Source organism: Corvus hawaiiensis, chromosome 1 (assembly GCF_020740725.1).
Source record: "Corvus hawaiiensis isolate bCorHaw1 chromosome 1, bCorHaw1.pri.cur, whole genome shotgun sequence".
NCBI lineage: Eukaryota > Metazoa > Chordata > Aves > Passeriformes > Corvidae > Corvus > Corvus hawaiiensis.
In genome coordinates this window covers 27,631,189-27,651,997 of record NC_063213.1, presented here as the reverse complement: position 1 = coordinate 27,651,997, position 20,809 = coordinate 27,631,189, and the positions used below count along the sequence as shown (strand labels likewise).

General features: G+C 41.8%; 1 long non-coding RNA gene across 3 annotated transcripts in view; it reads left to right on the top strand.

Annotated features, from left to right (window-relative positions):
* The window catches only part of LOC125323106, a 40,098-nt gene extending 20,562 nt beyond the window's left edge, over window positions 1–19,536 (top strand). For 2 of the 3 annotated variants that reach the window (XR_007202388.1, XR_007202386.1), the window contains 3 exons: window positions 3,167–3,316; window positions 5,245–5,320; window positions 10,834–19,536. This is a non-coding gene — a long non-coding RNA (uncharacterized LOC125323106). The remainder of the gene's footprint in view (window positions 1–3,166; window positions 3,317–5,244; window positions 5,321–10,833) is intronic. The other variant, XR_007202384.1, reaches the window with a different exon arrangement.
* The last annotated feature ends 1,273 nt before the right edge of the window (window positions 19,537–20,809 follow it).

Sequence of the window (20,809 nt, the reverse complement as noted above, 5' to 3'; positions counted from 1 at the left end):
GCATGAGGCTGCTTTCTCTGGCTCCCACAATGATTTAGAACATGCCTTCTCATCTCTTCATGCTTATCACTTCCCAGTGCCACATCCTGGTTCCCTCTTGCACCTTATGAAAGCTTTTGACCATTTTTCAATAACATCAGTGTGCATATTCTCTAACTATCCTCTGGTTTTATCTGTAGGCAATTATTAGACTGCCTCTTTCTTATCTGTCCTTTCCTCTACTTCTAAATATGTCACCCATCCCAATATCTGCTCTATCGTACTGGCTTTCTACTACCTCTCTCTCCCTCCCTTCAGTCATGTATAAGCACTGTCTGCTCTATGCAGCAAAACGAGGGGAGATCCAGACTATGAGTCTTTTTTCTTCTTCTTTGCTATTTGCCATTTTCACCTTGAGTCTTTTTCTAAGTCTACTTGTAGTGAATCAAACCCTTTCTCCCTGTATAAGGATCTCTTTGCTGGAACAGCCTCTGGTACTGGTGGATTCCCTATTGCCTTTGTATAACGCCCTTCTCAGAGGCTGTACTTTGTTATCCGATGTGAGGCCAATTTAAATATCCCCTACTGTACAAATATCTGTCACACTTCAAAGGTAGGTTGTAAATCTTAAAGCAAAAGCGACTGTACTGGCAACTCATAACTGATACTGCTTCAGCTAATTTTACAGGAGAACTTCCTTTATAATATGTGCCATTTCTGGCCAGAAAGAATATCCAACATCCAGCACCTGGTACAATTGCTTATTCTCCCCTGCAACAGCACTGCTTCTTCAAATGTTGTATTTTCCTTTTTCATCCACACACACTATATTTTCCTGAGGTGAGGCAAAACACAGGACTTCCATCTCAATTTTATAAAAGTCATACTCTTTCTTTACTCCTATGCCATTAAACACCAAGCAGCAGTGTTATACTGGAAGTCATGAATCCATTACTCTTAGATATGAGCAAATGCACTGACTATGCTCTGGGGTAATTGCTCACACTGAAATAGTCTCTCATGTATGTTCACTGTTAGAATTGTATTCAGTTCTAGTTCCAATCCTCACTCTGAAGACACACAAAGTGAGCAGAGTTTAGTAAACTCTGCCCAGTCACCAAGTTCTGCAAATGAAGGGATTTAGGAAGAAGATATTGATTCATTTCAGCTGGGATTTACAGTGGCTTTATTGCACCCACAGCACCTTAAGACGCCGTCACTCTTTGGAGTACCTGCAATCAGTGCAGTCCTTTTCATAAATACCACAGATGAAATTATGCTCCGCTTTTACAATTTATCCAAATGCTTTTTGCCAGACTTTTGCAGCACGTATACCTCAAACTCAGGTTTGAGGAACTCAGAAATTAGTTTATCTGTATGTGGCTGCACTAAATACAGCTCAGCATTTTTCTTTTCAATGTTCCTCATGTCCAGCATATTTGTTTGAAACCAATTTCTAACTCATTACCTTTACCTCTAAATACCTTTGGACACGTTTCCCTAACAGGAAGTCTGCTTCAGCTTTGCTTTGTGCTCTGATGTTGTAAAACCATGCTCATTTACTTTAAGCTTGATCTAGAGCCTTTGTCCACTGCCTTCTGGATCCTTGAAAGTCAAGAGCTTTGCTGTTCCTACATCTGCCTCCATTTTCAACACCACACTGTGAATCCTCCTGTTAATGACACACAGGCATATTGTCCCTCTTTATACACATATGGCTCCAGGGAGCAATGCTGTACCTTTAGCCAAGAAACACTTTTCTGTCAAGCATCTCTACTTTCGTGTCTTGGCTGAGTGGTAAACAGGGTCAATCCCGAACTTGGGCCAGCTGCTCTACACTGAAGCTTTTCCTAAAAGTGCTATCAAAGCTCCTAAGTGTGAAGCTCTAATTCCTAAAAAACATGGCTTCTCCTGTTATTCTCGAGCCCTTAGAATATCCTGACCCATATCCAAACTGACTTTTTTTTAATTTGAAAGCTTCTTGCTGAGCCCTTCATGAAGCCAGTGACATTTCAGTGTTGAAGCCTTCTGTGTGTAGCCTCAGTCAGAGCTGTCTCCCCACCTTCTGTCAGTGACAGCTTCCTTTTCTATACAGGACACTTAATTGTCTCCCAATTCCAAGTATTTTAGTCCAAACTCCAAATGTCATCTTCCTTAAAAAAAACCAATAAAATAATAAAAAGCCCCACCTGGCTGCTGGCAAGCAGTTTGGTAAGCTTGTCAGTACTGATTCCAGTTTCAAGTTGTTTGAGACATTAATCTTGGATTACTCTGCTAAAAGCTGTAGCAGGCACATCAAATATTGTCCTTCATTATTATACTTCGTTCCACTCCAAAATCACTGTTGTTGACAAAAACGTGTCTGTAGCTTGAGAAACCTACATTTTCAACTCCAAATAGCACATCTTTCTTTGTCTGCATCTTCTGTAAGAGGGTTTTCCTCTATCAGCATGTCAGGTCCACACTCACAGCTTTTAATCAATCAGTTATAATCACACCACATTCAAAACCTGCCTCTCTCTAACCCCAAATATCGAATATTCCCACGTCACCTCCTATCCTTCCAGCTTCTCCCACTGTAATACAAACCCTACCTACATTACATATGTATTTTCCTATCCTCTTCATTCTCCTTGTCTTCCTATTGAAAATTTCATGAGTGTTTGTATAAGATGCTAAAAGAATTTGACAGGTGTTTTGCTTGCATTAAAAGAGAAAGTATTTCTAGTAACCAATCCTATTATTACATTATGACTAGAGGGATAATCATATAAGCATTTCATGCTTACAAGCATTGCTTTTAAGCAATGTTTTTTCCTTTTCTTTTTTTCTTTTAATCATCTTTTTAACTCAATAAAAGCAGGTGAAGTAAAGCCCTCAGTTTCTATACTGACAATATGTGATGTCAGATGAACTTTTCAAAACTCTGCTCTCTCCCCATCCTGCCAGATTTAACTTCAAAAGGACCAATGCCAATCAATCCAAATGCTTGGAAGTTCGCTTCTCGAGGATTTCTACCTAAATTGTTTAATACAAAATGTTGTGTTTTCTTTTAGGAACCACAAGGAACAAACAACTTTAGATAAATAATTTCATAAATGGTGACACAAAGTTCCATATTTATTATGTTAGCAGTTTCTCAGGTAACATCTCCATTTACAACTAACATGTTTCCTTTTGCTGCCAGCATAACAGGTACACTCCGTGATGCAAGAGCAACCTGACTCTTGGTGATTCTTTTGTCAATAAGATGAAAATGTAGCAGATCAGACTCTGCTTCCAAATGAACTTGTGCACAAGGGAGCTTACTTTCATCCTACAATTGGTTGTTAATTAGGTATGTTATACTAAGGAGACCATAAGGCTCAAAGAAAATCTTACAGAATTTTTGTAATTAATTACAAAGTATATTTAAATCCACAGCTTGAATTAAAATATACAGAAGGAAAACCTTTCTTTGATAAATTTCACACTACTAAGGTAAGTATTTGAATGATTAAGATCTGGATTTATGTTTGGGGGCATAGATCCATCATTATTATAACCTTTGGTAGTTTCTAAATGGTTGAAAAATATTTTTGCTGCTGTTACATGATGCAACAAGACAAGCTTGAAATAATATCCAAATAGCATGCTGCTACCAAGTGAAAATACTGTCCAAAATAAAACATCTTCAGAGAACATGGCAAGTGTCTCCAGCACAGTAGTTGGTCATGGACTCTTACCAGGACCTTCCCTGAGGGTTGAGTAGCTTCTCATTGCTGCTTTCTACTGCAGGTCTCAAATGGGAACACTATGTGAAAAATGACTTAATTTTTTATCATCTAAAATAGAGAAAGGGGAATGATACTGGTGAAATCTGTTCTGGAAGTTGTGATAGAAAGCACACTAGAAAGAAAGTACCTGCAAAAGTATGGAGAGGCAAAAATAAAGTGAGAATTAAAGAAAATGGATTAAGACAAAGAAGGAAGCAGCATGGGAAGTCAAGAACCTTAAAATAAAAAGGATTCGTATATTTTTAGTACGTAAATATGTTCAACTCACAGGCACAATTCAGTAGTAATTCCAGTGCAAAATAGGAGGAGCATTATGGTTTCTGTCAAGGTCTTCATAGTGCAAGCAGAGAGCCCTGTTTGTTTGTATGTGCCAGCTGAGCAGATGCAAGCAGAATGTCCTGTATCATTTCCCATGCCTTGCTCCCCACCAGTGAGGTTCCCTCTGCCATTGCTGAGATGCACTCTCACTGGCTTGAGTGTGCTTGCACAGAGACAGGCATGATGCCAAAGCAGCAGTAGACCCCACCTCTCCAGCACAAACTTACCCCTGGCCTTGATGCCTTAGGTTTTAATTTTTATATTTTTCAAATCCTGTACTGCCTAGTGTGTAATTCTGAAGTTTCTTGTGGCCTGTTACTGTTGTCTCATGCTGGGTAGACATAAAAAAACCCTCCCTAGGTTTGCTCTCCAAGGACACCTAGATTGTCCTAGGCCCCAAAATATCTAAACTATGGCCTCTGAAGAGGAGGGCAAATCTGGGGTAGCTACGTCATTAACTGGGGTTGTAATTGGAGGATTGATCCTGATACGCAAATGGACCAAACTTATAAAAGTGTGAAGAACTCGTGACCCAGGGTCCATCTTGGGTGTAGTCTTTTCACTGCTCAGGGTGGACCTTTGAAGGCCTTTCAAATAAATGCCTACCTTTATTCCCTTATTCTTGTCTAGTCTCTGTTTTTACATGGCCATCTCAGGCATCAGCCTGAACCACTATTTTCAAAGTTAGGATAAAATCTTTAGAGAGGGTTATTTTTGAGGAAAAAATTCTGATAAGTGTAGCATCTAGGGAGCATACATAGTAGAAAATAATTTCAACAGCATGATAGTTTCTATTTGTAAACACGATTGCCCCCCACCAACACAATTACAGCAAAAATACTGTATAGTTTGGTCTTCAGGATATTGATTACAGCACACATTGCTCCTTTCTTCATTGTGGTCTTCAGAGCTCTATTTTCCAGGATGGCACTGAAGATTTAGCTGGCATGCTTACATGATCTATAACCCCATGGTTTACCTGTCATATGTGTGGCTCAGAGTTAACCATCCAAGGGAGAAGTTTAGCAAAATTTTTTTCCTACCACAGCTCTGATGCCTGGCAGAAGTCAGGCCTAACACGGTGATTTTCTGTTTATGGACATTTTACATTGCTCAGCCCTTCCAGTACTAGCAAAGCTCAGTGTCCATGTTTTCATGTCTGCCTCTGCAGCCTCCTCACCCCTGGCAGCAGCTCGCTCCTGACTTCTGGGAAGACCTGGGATTTATTCCCGGACAGGAAAGCTGAGGTAGGGACTGGAGAATTAAGTATTTCCTTTTATTCTAACTTTAAGAGAAATGTTTGGATTTCTGCATCCTGTAAACTGATCATTTCTATGTGCCTCATATCTCTGCTTGCCTTGTATTTATCACCTGGTCAATGCATTTCAAACTTCTTCTCAGGTGGCCTCCAATAGAAAGGATTGTAGATATTGATCCTCAAAGTCCCAGGGGACCTACAAGTGCTCTTGTTTATAAAAAGCTCTATCATTAAAAAAAAATATTTTCTGCTTCAGTCAAATCATATGAAGTCCACCATCTTCTGTCTCAGCCCCTTAAGCAGAATTTCTCCTCTGGCTGTAAATGAGTTCAGTGTATACCAGCGACATATAAGTGATGTGGCCAAATTCCCTTTTCCTTTGCTGCAGCCAGGTGCTAGGCTGCTAAAGAAGCCAGGACTGCATCAGGCTGCTATTTAAAACCTCAGCCAACTGCTTCACAGCTGGATCCTAAAACCCAACCTGAAGAAGCCAAGCACCACTGTGCTAACCTTATGTGAGATAAGGTCTTCGCTGCTCCCATCAGATCAATACAGTCCCCTTCTCCTGCTCCAAAATCTGCAGGTGTTCCTCGTGCCTGAGGCCACAGAAGGACCCAGCAGCCCTTTCGCTGGCCATGACATTGGCAGCTACACGATTTCTCTGAGTAACCCTTCAATATTCACAAATAGAAGAAATGAAAGGGCAGCTGCTTGTGCTTCCTCAAACGAAGAGCTCTTGGCAAATCTTCCTAAAAGCATCAAAACCCAGAAAAATAAATTCAAAACATGTTAATTCTCTCTAGCTGAAAAAACCCTAAACCCTAAATTATCCAGTAGATTAATTTTCCCTTCTTATTTTTGTTATTTCCAGTCAGCTGGTATTTTTCCCAAATTAACATACTGCTCATGTTTTTAGATGAATTTAAAACTCAGATGTTCTTCATACTGAAACTCACATCTGCTAAATTTGTGACAGCAGCTTTAACACTGCACATAATTTTAATTCTGTATTAGGAAGAAAAAAAAAGTGAATCTGAGCTAATAAATGTGTCATCCTATGTCATCCTTGCTGATAAGAATTAAAACCCACACTGTTATTTAGGACACAAATAATTGGTCATCAGGCAAATGTCAGGGCATACCCAGCTCTCTGCCCAAGCAGAATACATCTCAGGTGGTGCCAGGAGAGCACTTTGCACCAACAGTAGTGTTAATTTGATAAGGAGCACGCTAGTCTGGGGATGATGTCTGGGGAGGAGCCACTGCCAAGGGTTTCCTGGCAACCCCAAGGCTTTTGGAGGTCATTGACCCATTTCAATCACATTTGAAAAGGAGAGGAAATCGCTTCATACCTATCTGGAGTCCTACAAGTTTTGCAGAAAAGCAGTGGGCTAGAGAAACTAAAGATCACAGCCCACTGGGTCTATCCTGTGGGAAACGTTTTACAAGGAACTTTCCATACAGAAAAGGGAATTAAGGAACCAAAGGCACAAACATTGTGGCAAAGCAGCCTTCATTAACTCTGCTGCTCATAGAACAACTTGAATTTGACACTGGGCAATTCCAGCCAATAATGACACCTTCAGCTCAGCAAAAAGTCTTAGATGAAGACGGGAGGTTTAGAGGCTGTTCAGTTACATGTTATTCAACGCAAAATCATGCTCTACAACAATTTTGAGTATTGGGATATTTTTATCTTGCTGTTATATAGAAGAATCCAAAAGATAGCTTAGGTAAGGAAATCAGCTGTGAAAGTGAAGAAAATAATTGCCTTACAAAGGAGCTGAAAGAGGAAAATAGTGCAGCTTTAACAGTTTGTATTGATCAGGTGAGTTGGTACTTTATTTCCTCTTTTTTTTTCCTGTAAAGAATACTCACAGAATATGCAATAAAGTAAGTGCTATTTCTCACAACTTTCCTCATTTTAGGCCCTGACTCTATTTTGTTTTCTGGCTTGTTTTTAAAGTCGATGGAAATAATTAAGGAGGCCCTTAAAAAACTTTTGGTTGCTTTTGGTTGATTTCATCCTTAGGTTTGTGTTGATAGAAAACAAAACCGATACTTGTTAAAACCTAATAAAAGCATTAGGTTTTTTTCCAAAAATATGATTAAAAAGCACCTAGGGAACCATGTTTTGTGATGGTGCTTGGAGGTCAGTGGAAGTCTTACAAGAGTGCTGCCACATGAATTGCCAGGCTGCTTTGCAGCATGGTCCTCAGCTTGCTGTGGGCATGCACTCCTCCTCTATCAACCCTCCTAATGTGAAACAGTGGAAAGCCAGGCACAACCAAGAGCAACTTCCATGCATGAGCTCTGGCAGACGTATGGTTAACAATGAATTTGTGTGTCCAATCTATAGGGAGCCTGTCCCAATGCCCTGAAGCAAGAAAGGTTTCTGGGTTAGGGTTAGGGTTGGGGTTAGGTTAGGGTTAGGTTAGGGTTAGGGTTAGGGTTCTTGTATGGTTAGGGTTAGGGTTTAGGTTTAGGGTTAGGGTTATGGTTAGGGTTATCTCAGAAAAGAGAAGAAAATTATTGTAATATAATTTAAGGCTGCTGTGCATGGAATTATTCCAGGCTTTCAGAGAAAATTTACGTTGCTGAGCGTAGGCACAGGATACACATTGTTCCTCTTCCCAAAGCCACTTTTTTCTACACCGATTCTGTTTGTCATCAGTACCATCAGCTTTTTCGATGCTGCACACCCACAATATTAGAATATTTTCCTGTAGCATAAGCAATTACAATGAGATGCTGCCATGCATGAAAGGAGGAAAAATAATTGGTGTGCTGTTGGCTTTTCCTCACTACATCTCTTACCAATGACCTTTGTCCTCACAGATTGTTCTGGATCATCCAATGTATTTCTGGGATGGTACATCCACCAGTTCTCCCCACCTGCCTGCAGCTGTGGCACAGTTTCCTGGAGAGATCTGATGCAGGGCTAGGTCAGGCCTCAGTAAGCCTGCTGCTCTTTCAATCTTCCTATGGTCTCAACAGAGATCTTCTTGCGTTCTTCAAAGATTAACTCACCAGATCTGTTCTTTTGGCCAGAATCATTTATGATTAGCATTATGCATGTCCCTTCCTCCTCTGAGTTATGCTGTTTTCCTGCAGGGCCCTAAATAACTGAGAGAAAGCGCTATCCTGCTGATAAGGTCAAGAGTATTTAGTTTAAAACCTGCAGAAATACATCTCACCACTGTAAGGGGTCCAGGATCACCTTTACTAATACCAGGAAAGGACACAGGTTGAGACAGGTAGAAGCAAATCTCCAGCTGCACAGACTAGTGAAGGCTTCACATACTGATCTGAGATATTCCAAATGACACTTTACTCAACTGAGAGGTCAAGACTTGTGCTTTGGCTGTCTCACAGAGGAACACAGAGAGACGCCACTGAGATCAGCACTACCCTGCCTGGCATCTTTGGAGGTGCAAAGAAAGCTATGGACACTTACATGATTCCCTGGCATTCAGGATGGTGTTCTGATTCTCTCCTCAGCCCAGTATTAGCCTCACAGATTTTCTAGACCACTGATGGTTTCAAAACACTTTGCCACACTTTGAAATACAGCATTACATAGATGAAAACAAGAAAATACCTCAGCACTTCTTTGCATACAGTTGGCTTTTCAAAAATGTTTTCTGACTACTTTGGAGACTCAGCTGTTGAACACACTGAGAGAAGAAAAAATGCACCTGTGAAATGTTGCATGTGATAGGAAAGAGGAGAAGCTGCTGGTTTTCCGTCATTGTGCAGTTCCCCTGATTCCCCTTCCCTTCTCCCCAGAACAAAAATGGAAAAGAACACTCAAACTGGGGCAAGAGGGTCTTTTAAGTAGCATCTGAAGTCAGCACCAATCCAAGGAGCAGTCTGCTCCGTGTGTATGCACAATGTCTGGCTGAAACAACTAACAGAGCAGAACTGGTCACCAGTTTTTAGCAGTAATGAAAAGATTTCCATTAATCTCAGCTATAAATTGCAGTCAGATGGAGACAGCTGGGCTCCCACACTGCAGCACCTTTGTTTTCTACATGTCATTTCAATAAATGTCATCTGCTGGCCCTAAAATTAGTTTGTTATAGGTTGTTATGGGTTTTTTTGCATCAGGATCTGAATTCCCACAGGCTTAAGAGGAGATCCAGAGTCATGCTGGCCCATAGTCTGAACTGAGGATGCAAAGCTTAAGGCAGTGAGAGCTGTTCTGTGTCTGAAGCCTGCTAGTACACCTGGCATTGAATGCCAAAATTCTACCATTCCACAGGCCAAAAATTTTGGGGGCTGTTAAAATGGTCATTGCCGATCTTTGCAAAGTCAAGCCGCTAGTACTATCATTAGCCCAGGATTTGTGCTCCATGGGATCTGTTAGATACCATGCCCTGATTAATCATTTTCTTTCTACAGTGGTACCAAGCTGGTAAATTGGGCCCCAAGGGGGGCAAAATATTAAAAATTTCCAGGTTTGCCTTTCATCTGATTTTACCCATAAATGCAGCCTCTGTGTTGTCCCTCATTCCCTATTCCCCATCCTTTCAGTGTCCCCTGACTGTGGGCCTTTACCTCTCTGGCTTATTTTAAACCTCACTGATGCAGAATACCAGTCAGAAGGAGAAGGGTTGGTTGCCTGGGGAAAAAAGAGCCAAAGAAGACATTTTCATCTTTTTCACAGGGACTGATGAGTGGAAGGGTGAGTTCACAGTGGCTCTTGCAGCAATGTTCCTTTGTTCTGCCTCTATTAAAACAGACATTGAGAAATAAAAATCATAATTTTAATTTCTTGCCTATCTAAATCATTCTCCTACTACTTCAAACCCCTTTCTCACAGACAACAGTCAAATTTGCACCCATTGAGCAAAAACTGCGCCTGATAGATTTTTTACTCCTCTGTGTTTTTCTATATTTTTTGGATAGATAAACAAGAGCAGCAGTTTCTTGAGATCAAAAAAGAACCAGGACACTGACATAGAACAAAACTGCTGTTTTATTCAAACTGCTTTCTGTGGGAGAGAGAAACTGGCTACTGGAGCTACTTCTGAGCAACCAGATTGTCACGAGATTCAGAAATACATATCTGGGGAAAATATGTATCCCAAGCACAGCTGAACAGTAGAGGTCCAGATGTCATTCTTTTTCCATTCCAGGAAAGGGGAAAAGGTTTCCTACAAAAACATATTTTTTCCCTGTCTCAGGAAAAGCTGTATTAATAAATAAGCATCACAGTATGAATCTCTGCCCTGGCTCCATCTGTTAAGCTACTACAAGACTCCAGAGAGAGTCTTCACACAAATAACATAAAATAGAAATGAAGAGTGGCCTGGAATTTATTTCTCAGAGCCATAAAGCCAGGAAAAGCAGATAAGTCCATGCTGCCAGGGTAAGAAACATACCCTGAACCATTACATTTGCCTTGGTTCCTTCTCTGTTGGCCGCTAGTGTACAGACAGAACTTACTTAGCGTTGGTCAGATTTTTGACTGACCAGGTCATGTTTTTTCCATTAAAGGGTGAACCACCAAGGAGTCACAACACAGTTTCTGCCTCTCCCAGAGGAGCAAAGAAGTTATCCTGAGGCACTCTTTCCCCTTGGAACATGTGAGACAAACAGCATGGAGGAGACCCAAGGCTGATAAAGCATCTCTATGTATATTTCTCTCCAAATGCTCTCCCAGCAGTGTTTTCTGTAGCACTGTCCTGATGCACTAAGGTGTGGATGTTGCAGTTACAGGACAGGAGGGTGCTGAGGCAGAATAAGCACATACTGCCCTGCTGAGCTTCTTTGGAGATGAAACAGCCAGCTGCAACTGGAGGACTAACTTGGGTGAACTTGGCCTGAGAAAAGAAACTATGCTTTGGCAGGACTGCAGGTTGCTATTTCAAGAGCAGAAGTAGACTTTGGAGTAAAGTTCACTGTGTAAATGAGTTATGGGTAACATTTTAATTGATTATGTAAAGTAACCCAAAAGTACAAGCTGAGAGCCAGAGCACAGTTCTCTGGGATCAGTCCCAGGGATTCCCTCTGTAATCGATACCTCCTTAACATCTCAGCCCTTCTTTATAGTAACAATACCTACTTTCTTTAAATCCCTAATTTTCCTAATTTTTTCTGTTCTTTTTTGTTAATTAAAAATCCTGGCTAGTTTGCATCAGTCTTCAGCTAATTTTCCAAGTGTTCCTCCTGAGTTTTCTATCTTTTCTGCATCCCCACCTCTATGATCCACTTTCTCTCTGTACATCAGTCTTCTGAAACCTTGCTGATATTCATTCATGTTTGTTCATAACTGTCCAACAAGCTCTCACAATAATACTCAGTGGTTTGGAACTTCCAAATCCTTTCAGGGGATTCAAGATATCAGCTTTCCATACATTTTTTTCAAGTTTTCTTCTGAGCCTTCAGCTTTGTGCATGAGAATAACCAACAATATTATGATGTCATTTTATTAGAAAAAGCTCACTAAGGGACTGCACACAGTAGATACTCTGAACATGTGTAGGGTAGCTCTAACCAAGAATTTCCTAGCAAATCTGCATCTCTGTGGAGATGTAGACTGCTTAGGCTATCAAGTGCTTTAGCAATCTGCTCATTACATCGTCACATCCTACCAGAGATGAGGGAGAACTCAGTTCTGCTGACTTGCAGCTTCCAGAGCAGCCATAGCGAAAGGTCAACAGCTGAACGCTGTGGGCCTTGGGACCAAGGACTCTGTCTGTCACCTGTGTTACTTGTTGGATTGCTAAAGAAAACCCCCAGCAGCCATGTCAGCAGGCTTATGCCACACGTTGGACATGCAGGTTACCTTGTTCTTGCCTTCTTCAACCCCTGCAGCTCAGGCATCACCCTGCCTCCACCAGATGCCACTGGGGCCTCTTCACCAAGGTAAATCACTTTCCAGCAAGGCACTCTCCAGCCCCGTAGAGTACCATGTCCAGGTACCACCCCTCTCTGGATACAAGGTGTCCAGGTACCACCCCTCTCTGGATACAAGGTATCCAGGGCTTCCCAAACTCCATGGTGCATTTCTGCTCGTATCTGTGATGGACTTGACCTGTACAACACAGCCTGGACGCACTTCCACAGCGTCTGCAAACATGCAGAGTATCCGGCACTGGCACGGGCATGGTGATGAGTCCTTGGGCCCACCTTCCTCCTGGATAGGGTGGACCACCAAGAACTCATTTTTCCTCCCTCTATTCATGTTAATTGTTTCACCTGGTCTCAGCATCCTGTGGTTTATGGACCCAAATGCCCCTCCCTGCCTCCATGTTGGGCTTCTCTATATCCTGCTTGTAACCATGGGACTGAGTTATGTGCTGCATAATGTGCAGCAACCTGTTCATGTGAATTGGCCTGGCACACAATGCTCCTAGCAGCTGTTTAATGCTTCTTGACTGGATGTCTTGCTAATCGCATTCTGAACAGCTTTTAAGCCTTCTTCTATGTCCTCCCACTGAGAACTATTAATGCCCACCCATAACCTCTGCTTCTGGGCCCTTGCTTTCTGCTTCTCCTCCCACCAGTCCCTCCAGCACAGAGGTCCCAGGCTGACATCCTCTCTAGCATCCCTAACCTCTCTCTTTCCCTCCACTTTGTAACATTTTCCCTTTTGGGTTGCCAAATTGTCTCCCTGCCCCCAATACCATCTCATCCACTGATTACTTAAAACTCACGCATCACTTCTGTCACCATTTCCATATGAAAGCGTACAGTTTCTGTGACAAAGCTGTCATGGCAATTTGTCAGGTTTTCACATTATACATAACCTGCAAAACTGCATATTATTAAACATCTTCTGATGCTCCCAATTACTTAAAAAATATTCCATTGCCAAATCCCACTGCTCTATTCAGTCAACATTTGTCATCTGGAAGAAAACTTCCACATCAAATTGCTGTTGCTTCAGGGCATTGATGAAGGAGGGTGCTCTTCTGTCATGCCTGCAGCAGACTTTGAGTAGATCAAAGCCTCTAATACTTTTCTGCCTTGGCTGGTGGATGGACTTAAGAACCGCAGTAGGACGGGCCACTAGGGAACACAATCACTTCCACATACATCTTAAAAAATTCCTCAAAAATGTCACACAATAGCTGTTGTCAATATTTTTGAAGGGCACTCCTCGTTAACATATACATTTTGGCCAACTACAGTCAAACAAATGCATGCTGATGATAGATCTAGACACAAATCAGATAATCCATAAAACCAACCTGAAACTCAGGTAGGTACTGACAATCCCACACTCACCTCCTTGGAGCACACAGAAGTGCTACATAAGCCGGGCAGAGCCAGGTATTTCGTACACATCTGTGCTGCTGTAGAGACTCTTCATTCACTAATTTCATCTCCCATTTCATTTGACTTACAAACACCTATTCTGAATCTGGCTCAGCCTCCCATTATCAGCAGATGGATTTTGCTTACTTTTTATTAGGCAATGAGGCTTAGGTGCGGGAGAACATTTTATTTCCTTTCTGATTTTAACTTCAAGTGTAAGCACATGCAAGTATTTTTCCATCTGTTACCTGATTTTCTTCTTCACAAGCTTCAGACTTTAGTGGAACTACTTCATCTTGAAAAAAATTCTTGCTCTAAGAAAGAATACTGAGACTGCTCAGGCTTTTCCCTATGGAAAGATGAAAGGTTTAGTCAGGAATAATGCATTGACTGATTTCCAATTTTTAAATTCCCCATTTTTTAATTCCCAAGAAACCTTTTTCTTGTACAAAACCTATATTAATAAGTTAATAGTTAATGAATCAATTTTCAAGAATTAAAATTTAAAATTGCTTAATAAATAGTTTAATAAAGTGATACATCAACTTGCTTTTTCTTCTCTACATGTAGAGTGACTTCTGGTTTATTCCTTTTTTTGATGAAAAATCACATTTGCTGTGCATTTTCTGAACAACTTCTGCCATTATATTTTGTATTTGAACCTATTGGGATATTCTGGGATAAAAATCCTATGGGAAGGAAAAAATACGTTGAAAAATTTGTACCTGTTTCTAGATTTAGGTCAGGCAGTACAACATACATTGCCTTCCCACAACCATTCAATCTCCACCAAGCTCAGCAGCATCCTGAGGTTCTTCTTTGGCATTATCAAGGAGACATTATTATATTTTTCTCCATCATTTCTCAGGAGCCGTCATTTTGGAGTATCTGCAGGGTATCCACTGTGATGTGTGATAAATTCATTCCTGTGTTAGTGGATTCTGAATGCAAGAGTGGCTATGGATAGATTATTTCCCAGACAGGATTGTCTGACCTGAATCCTACCCCTCTAATGAAGTCAGAAAGGCAGTTTTTTCTCTGCACTGTGTGGAAACACTCCACAACAAACTCCATGGCCTCATCCCAGTGACAGTACCCGTGCCTCCTCTATATAGTCACATTTGTCCCTCTCTGATTTTACCAAGTGAGCAGGAAAATAGTGATGGCGGTTCTAACTCACTATTGAAGGAGTTACCACTTGACAAAACATCCATCTCCTGGGTGAATGCCTTTACTTTCTAGGACTTCTACCTTGTAACAACTTCTATGAACTTTCCACCCTCCACGTACTCTCCAGTAGCCCCAAAGTGCCCACCTCCTTCCTTGATATGTCACAGTGTTTCTCAGCTTTTCCTGCCATGGTATCAGAAGCTGTAGCATGCATCAGCTTTCATTTCTGTGATGTTTTGTTTGAGTTTCTGATTTTCACCTTTGTCTCTTTATGGTGAACTTTTCACATCCTCTTTCAAGGCCTCTTTTGGCTCTGCTATAGTCATAGTTGGTATCTGTCAAACCCTAAACAATGAAGCTGTGCTCTTTTCTTGTCAATGTTCTGCTGTTAAAGAAACAACCAACCAAAAAAACCCCCCAAACCACCAACCCACACTCACACATATGCACACAAAAGATTTAGGGATTTCCAAACCTCTTTCAAATCATTCTGTTTCATTTGTATAACAATTTTTCTGAAAGATTCAATGCCTGGTGCTACCAAATACTTACCCATGCATCTTCCCAGAAGACCTAGTATCCCACATCTCTTACCTACTGCTCCCAATAACTCCAGTTCCCATTTTCAAGATCAGTAAGAAGCCAGTCTGAAAACTGGATGCAAATAGCACTGTATTTGTCCCTCTGGGATCATCAGAGTCTTGACCTCCTTGAATCTTGCTAACTTTATAAACTCTTGCAAAATCCATTCCTGCAGCAACAATAATAATGTCTAACTTTAACCCTTTCAGCGTCACAGTAGGTTCCATTAACTTTGGTCAGTTATGATTACTTTGCATTGCAAAGGCTTTTCTAGCAAAAGACGTAGTAGGGTTTTCCAGTGTAAGTGGCATTGTCACTCAGTGGTTTGCTTCAGCCTTTCCCCCTTCTTTCATGATACACAGTTTTCTCTCACTACAATTGCATTCAGATTTATTGATCCTTGTACACAAATGATCTCTTTTTATTGAACTTCCTAGTGACTGCTGAGGTTTCCCCAACACAGAAGGACTTCCAGCCTCTTTGTGAACGTTGCAGAGACACTGGAAAAAAGAATTCAAGAATCCAGCATTGTTTGGAAAAGAAGCACCTGTCTCAACTGAAGAGGCAAACAGAGACATTTCCCAGGAGGTAAAACAAAACACTCTGGCCAATAGGAAAGCAGAGTTCTTCATCTACAACTTACCAGAAGTCAAAATACCTGCTGAATATTTGCCTGAAATATCTGCTGAATTCTACCTGAGGGCAACATTACACAGGGAAGGTACCTTCTGAACTTCTTCCTCATGAGTGAGGATGGATGGATGGATGGATGGATGGATGGATGGATGGATGGAGCAAATGGCAAAAATAGAAAGATGGACAGACATTGGAGATAACAAGAAAATAGTGTCAATAGGATGGCGGAAGAGAATAAAAGTTCTATTGAGAAGGAGTGTATCCTGTTCTCTCCCCTAAAACTCATCCTCCTCTGAACTCTGCTACTTTGCTCTTCATTTTATGTCTTTGCTCCTTTCTGGTCCCTGGATTATCCTGTCTCTGCAGCAATATTTATATCCTGTCCTTGTATTCTGAAAGCCCATTTTGCCTCTGAGATGAAAGCCCCTTCCTCCTTTCCCTGTATTGTTTTAATTCCCTAAAACTCCATTTCTCATCAACACTTCTGAGCCCATTACATTTCCTATTCTTCCCACAAGACTCTCTCTTCCTTTCTCTGTAAAAATTTCTTCTTTTGAAGATGACAAATTTGTTTTTTCCTAACCCCCACTGAAACACATACTCTTTCCCATTTTTACCTGATTGCTATTTTTATGCAAATCATTCCAGCTCCAATTTTTCCATCATAAAATTATTTGTTGTCTTCTTCTATTTCCTGAGTAAAATCATAGAGTAATTTGGGTTGGAAGGGATCTTAAAGATTACCTAGTTCTAATCCCCCACACAGGCAGGGACATCTTCCATTAGATGAGGTTACTCAAAGACCCATCCAGGCTGGCCTTGAACAATTCCAGGGATTGGACATCTACAGCTTCTCTTCGCAAGCTGTTCCAGTGTCTCACCACCCTCACAGTAAAGAATTTCTCCCTTATGTCTCATCTAAACCCATTCCCCCTTGTCCTGTCACTACAGGCCCTTGTAAAAAGTCTCTCACCAGCACTCTTGTAGCCCCCTTTAGGTACAGGAAGGGTGCTCTAAGGTCTTTTCCAGGCTGAATAACCTCAGCTCTCTCAGCCTGTCTTCAAAGGAGAGATGCTCCAGTGCTCTGAGAGTTTTGTGGCCCTACTTTGGATGTGCTCAAGCAGGTCCATGTCCTTCTCATGCTGGGGCCCCATGCAGCATTCAAGGTGGGGTCTCACAAGAGTAGAAGAACAAAATTCCCTCCCTGGCCCTGCTGGCCACGCTGCTTTGGATGCAGCCCAGGACACAACTGGATTTCTGGGCTGCAAGTACACATTGCTGGGTTATGTCAAGCTTCTCGTCAACCAACACCCCCAACTCCTCCCCAAGGCTGCTCTCAATCCATTTTCTGCCCAGCCTGTTTGTGCTTGGGATTGCCCAAGCGGTGTAGGACCTGGTGTAGGACCTGGCATTTGGCCTTGTTGTACTCCATGAGGTTCACACAGGTCCACCTCTCATGCCTGCCAACATCCCTCTGGATGGCATCCCTTTCCTCCAATGTGTCGACTGCACCACAGTGCTCAGTGTCATCAGCAAGCTTGCTGAGGGTGTGCTCAATCCCACTGCCCACATCACTAACAAAGATGTTAAACAGTCCCAATACAGGCCCCTGAGGAGCACCACTCATCACTGCTCTCCACATAATATTTCACTCTCCTGCCCAACCATCTTGCCCACAAGTTCCCTCTCTCAGGCTCCCTCTCCTCTTCCAAACCCAGCCCTAGATTCTCCTTTCTACAGGCCCCATTCTCCTTTCTTCTCTGAGATCTCCTCCAAGGCTTTCTTTCACCAGCTTTTTTCCCAGACGTTTTCCTCTCTTTCAAAACCCTAAATCCACCTGCAGATCTCATCTTCCATTTAGTTCACTAAGCCCTTTCCTCACTTATGCTCATCTCTTTTCAAGCCTTTTGCTGCAGCAAGGCAAGCCAGGACATTCAGCAGCTCATATTGAGAAGCATCCACTTCATCAATCACAAAAGGATGTTGACAATAGTTTCTCAAAGGCTAAGTGAGTCACTGTTTCACTGACACTATCCCTGCCCATTCTTGGACAGCTCATTTAACAAACAAGTGACCATACCAAGGCATTTGCTCTACTGACACCAACAGTGAGCAGTAGAGCACAACCAACAGAAGAAGAAGATATTCTGATGGTAATATCAGCTAATACAGCATTTTGCAGCTCTTTTCCTTTTGATTTAGAAACCCCCTATGTTCTAATAGCACTGAATGTTTCATGTGTTTTGTTTCATCTCTAAGTCCCTCCAGCAAACTGTAAACTTTGTGCTTCAACAAACAACACTAAAAGTCAGTCCAACTTGAACTTACATATTGCTACAGAAATTACAAAGGATCTTGCACAAAACGAGTAAACAGACTCTGAATTTTATTGTAAGACAAAGATAACAAGCGAAAAGACACCAGCAAGAGGAAGCAGTGTTCCAGTTTAAGATACGAAGGACGTTTGGAGGACACGCCATCTATATTCAAAAGAAACTGGATTCACAAGTTTTTAAAAAATCTGGTAAAAATAAACCTAATTCAGTGGATTAAACCAGACTACTCTGTTCTACTAGCATTTCTAGGTTGTTTCCATTCAACAAAGAGGTTTAATCCAGTTGTGCTCCGCATGTGTAAAAGATACAGGTATTACCTGTTTGAAGTGACGGAGCAGAATCTGGGGCCACAGCACTTAACTCTAGCAATTACTGTACAAAACTCAGGATGATTCCTGGATTTGCATATAACTTGAAACAGGATCAATAATTTCAGACTTACACACTGCAGGAGAAGTGTGTTGGACTGCAAGAAAAACTTTCTTTTCATGCGACAAGTGCAACAAATTGAGTTTGCCAATCCATGATGTTCTTATTTTGCATGGGGCTTTAAGATGTCACCTTTACAGCCAGTCAAGGTCAACGTGAACCATGACTGTGTCTCTGAGGGTGGAAGTTCAGTCCGTGGGCTGCATTCCCAATAAGGCTGATAGAGTAAACTCAAATTAAGTCAGTGGGCAGGAAACAGGGCTGCCATACCTAAATCCTGATATTGCCTAAGGCCAAAGCAGTACAGCTCAGGAGGTGAGGAGGATTTAGGAACACTGGATACACCTCTTCTCCCAAGAAAAGTAACTTATCACCATCCAGGTTTACCTAGCTTTGGACAGTGCTCTTCTTGAGAATGATTTCTAGTGGCATGCTGGTGATATCAGTCACAAAAACCATGCTTCAAGGAGAAATTAGTTCCCTTGTGGTCTCTGCTGCTGGAGATTGCATCGTCCCTAAGGCATCATCAAGTTGCTTCTTGCCCTTCTAATCTCTCCCCAGCCACATGCTCTTCCAGTTTCTCTGAAGCTCTGCTGATTCAGAGTAGCAATGCAAATGGAGGAATATATCCCTGGGGAGAAGGGTCAGCTCCCAGCTTGGAAACAGAGCTAATTTTCAGATGTCCTTTTTCCCACACGAAGAAGGAGCATCCGTTCTGCCCCTTCCTCCTCCCTCGCTTCTGTATAAGAAAATAAGCATTAATAAATAAGGATAATGAAATTAATCCTTGTTGTGGCTGAGCCTTCTTGTAAAACACAGTGAACTGCTGCACTCAGGGAGTGAGACCAATGGCAGATTTGTATTTCAAGTGATATTATAAATGTTAATTCTTCTATGTGTTTTTCTTTGTTTTAAGTTTACACATGCTTGTTTTAAACAAAACAACCTTGACATTTAGGAAAAATTTTAACATCTTTTTGGACTTCCATTTTCAAAAACAACTTTTTCACAGAAACCCACCTGAGTCCCACAGCTGCATAGGGAGTTTATAGCATTTAGGTGATTCTTCAGGTTTCCTGTCCCTCTACCTCCATTGCTCAGGAAAACTGTGCTCATAAATTAATATCCTGAAGATCCTAATGTGAGCCCCTGCACTGAGTCTTGCTTCAAAACTGGGGACTCCTTCCACATATAATAATTACAGCTAAGGCTACTTTACTTAACCCAACACAAAACCACAAGTATGAGGAACTACAGGTAAGCCAGCACCCCTCCTACAACTAACAGATCTCCTTACAAGCCATTGGCAAGGTATTGCATAGCTCCAGCCAGCCCCAATCTACAGAGGAAATTTTTTTCTCACAGGTCCCAGAGGACCTGCTTTCTGCACTGGGTGGTTTTCTGCCCTTCCCTTCCATGCAGCTTCAGCACAAGAAATGCTCCTTCACTAAACAAGTGTTCAGAGGAGAGCACCCAAGCGTGTCCTGGGCTCGACCTGACTGACTGAAGAGGTGGAAAACCTTTCCTTTCTCTCCCAAGGCCTCTCCTGGCTGCTGGGTGTTTGGATGAAAAGGGGTCTCTGGCACAGCTGGCCCATGGCGTGATGTCAAGCAATGACAGTCCAGGAGGGAAGCACTTGGCGGATGGGGTGAAAAGAGGCAGAAGTCTGAATGAAAGAAGTCAGTTTGATCTCAGACAAACAGAAGGGCAGGAAAGTTAGAAATCCTTGACGCCACAGTGACTTTACAGAATATAAATGTATGGTTAACAGGAGATCCATCTTTAGTCATGAATGAATACTTAGGTCACACATATATTTAAATATACATACTGCCAATTTCCAAAACAAGATGAATGGTCCCCCTGCTTTCCACTTTTGCTTGGCCTGGGTGATAAAGGCAGGAACCATTTTTACATCCCTTCCCACTGCCAAATTCTAGCTACCATTTCTCTTGATTACCATCATAGCCAGAAAGAGGCTGTGAAGCCTCTTAAGAGCCCATGCCTTCCCCACATCCTGGCCATGCTCACTGCTTGGCTCCTCCTCTCCTCCCTCA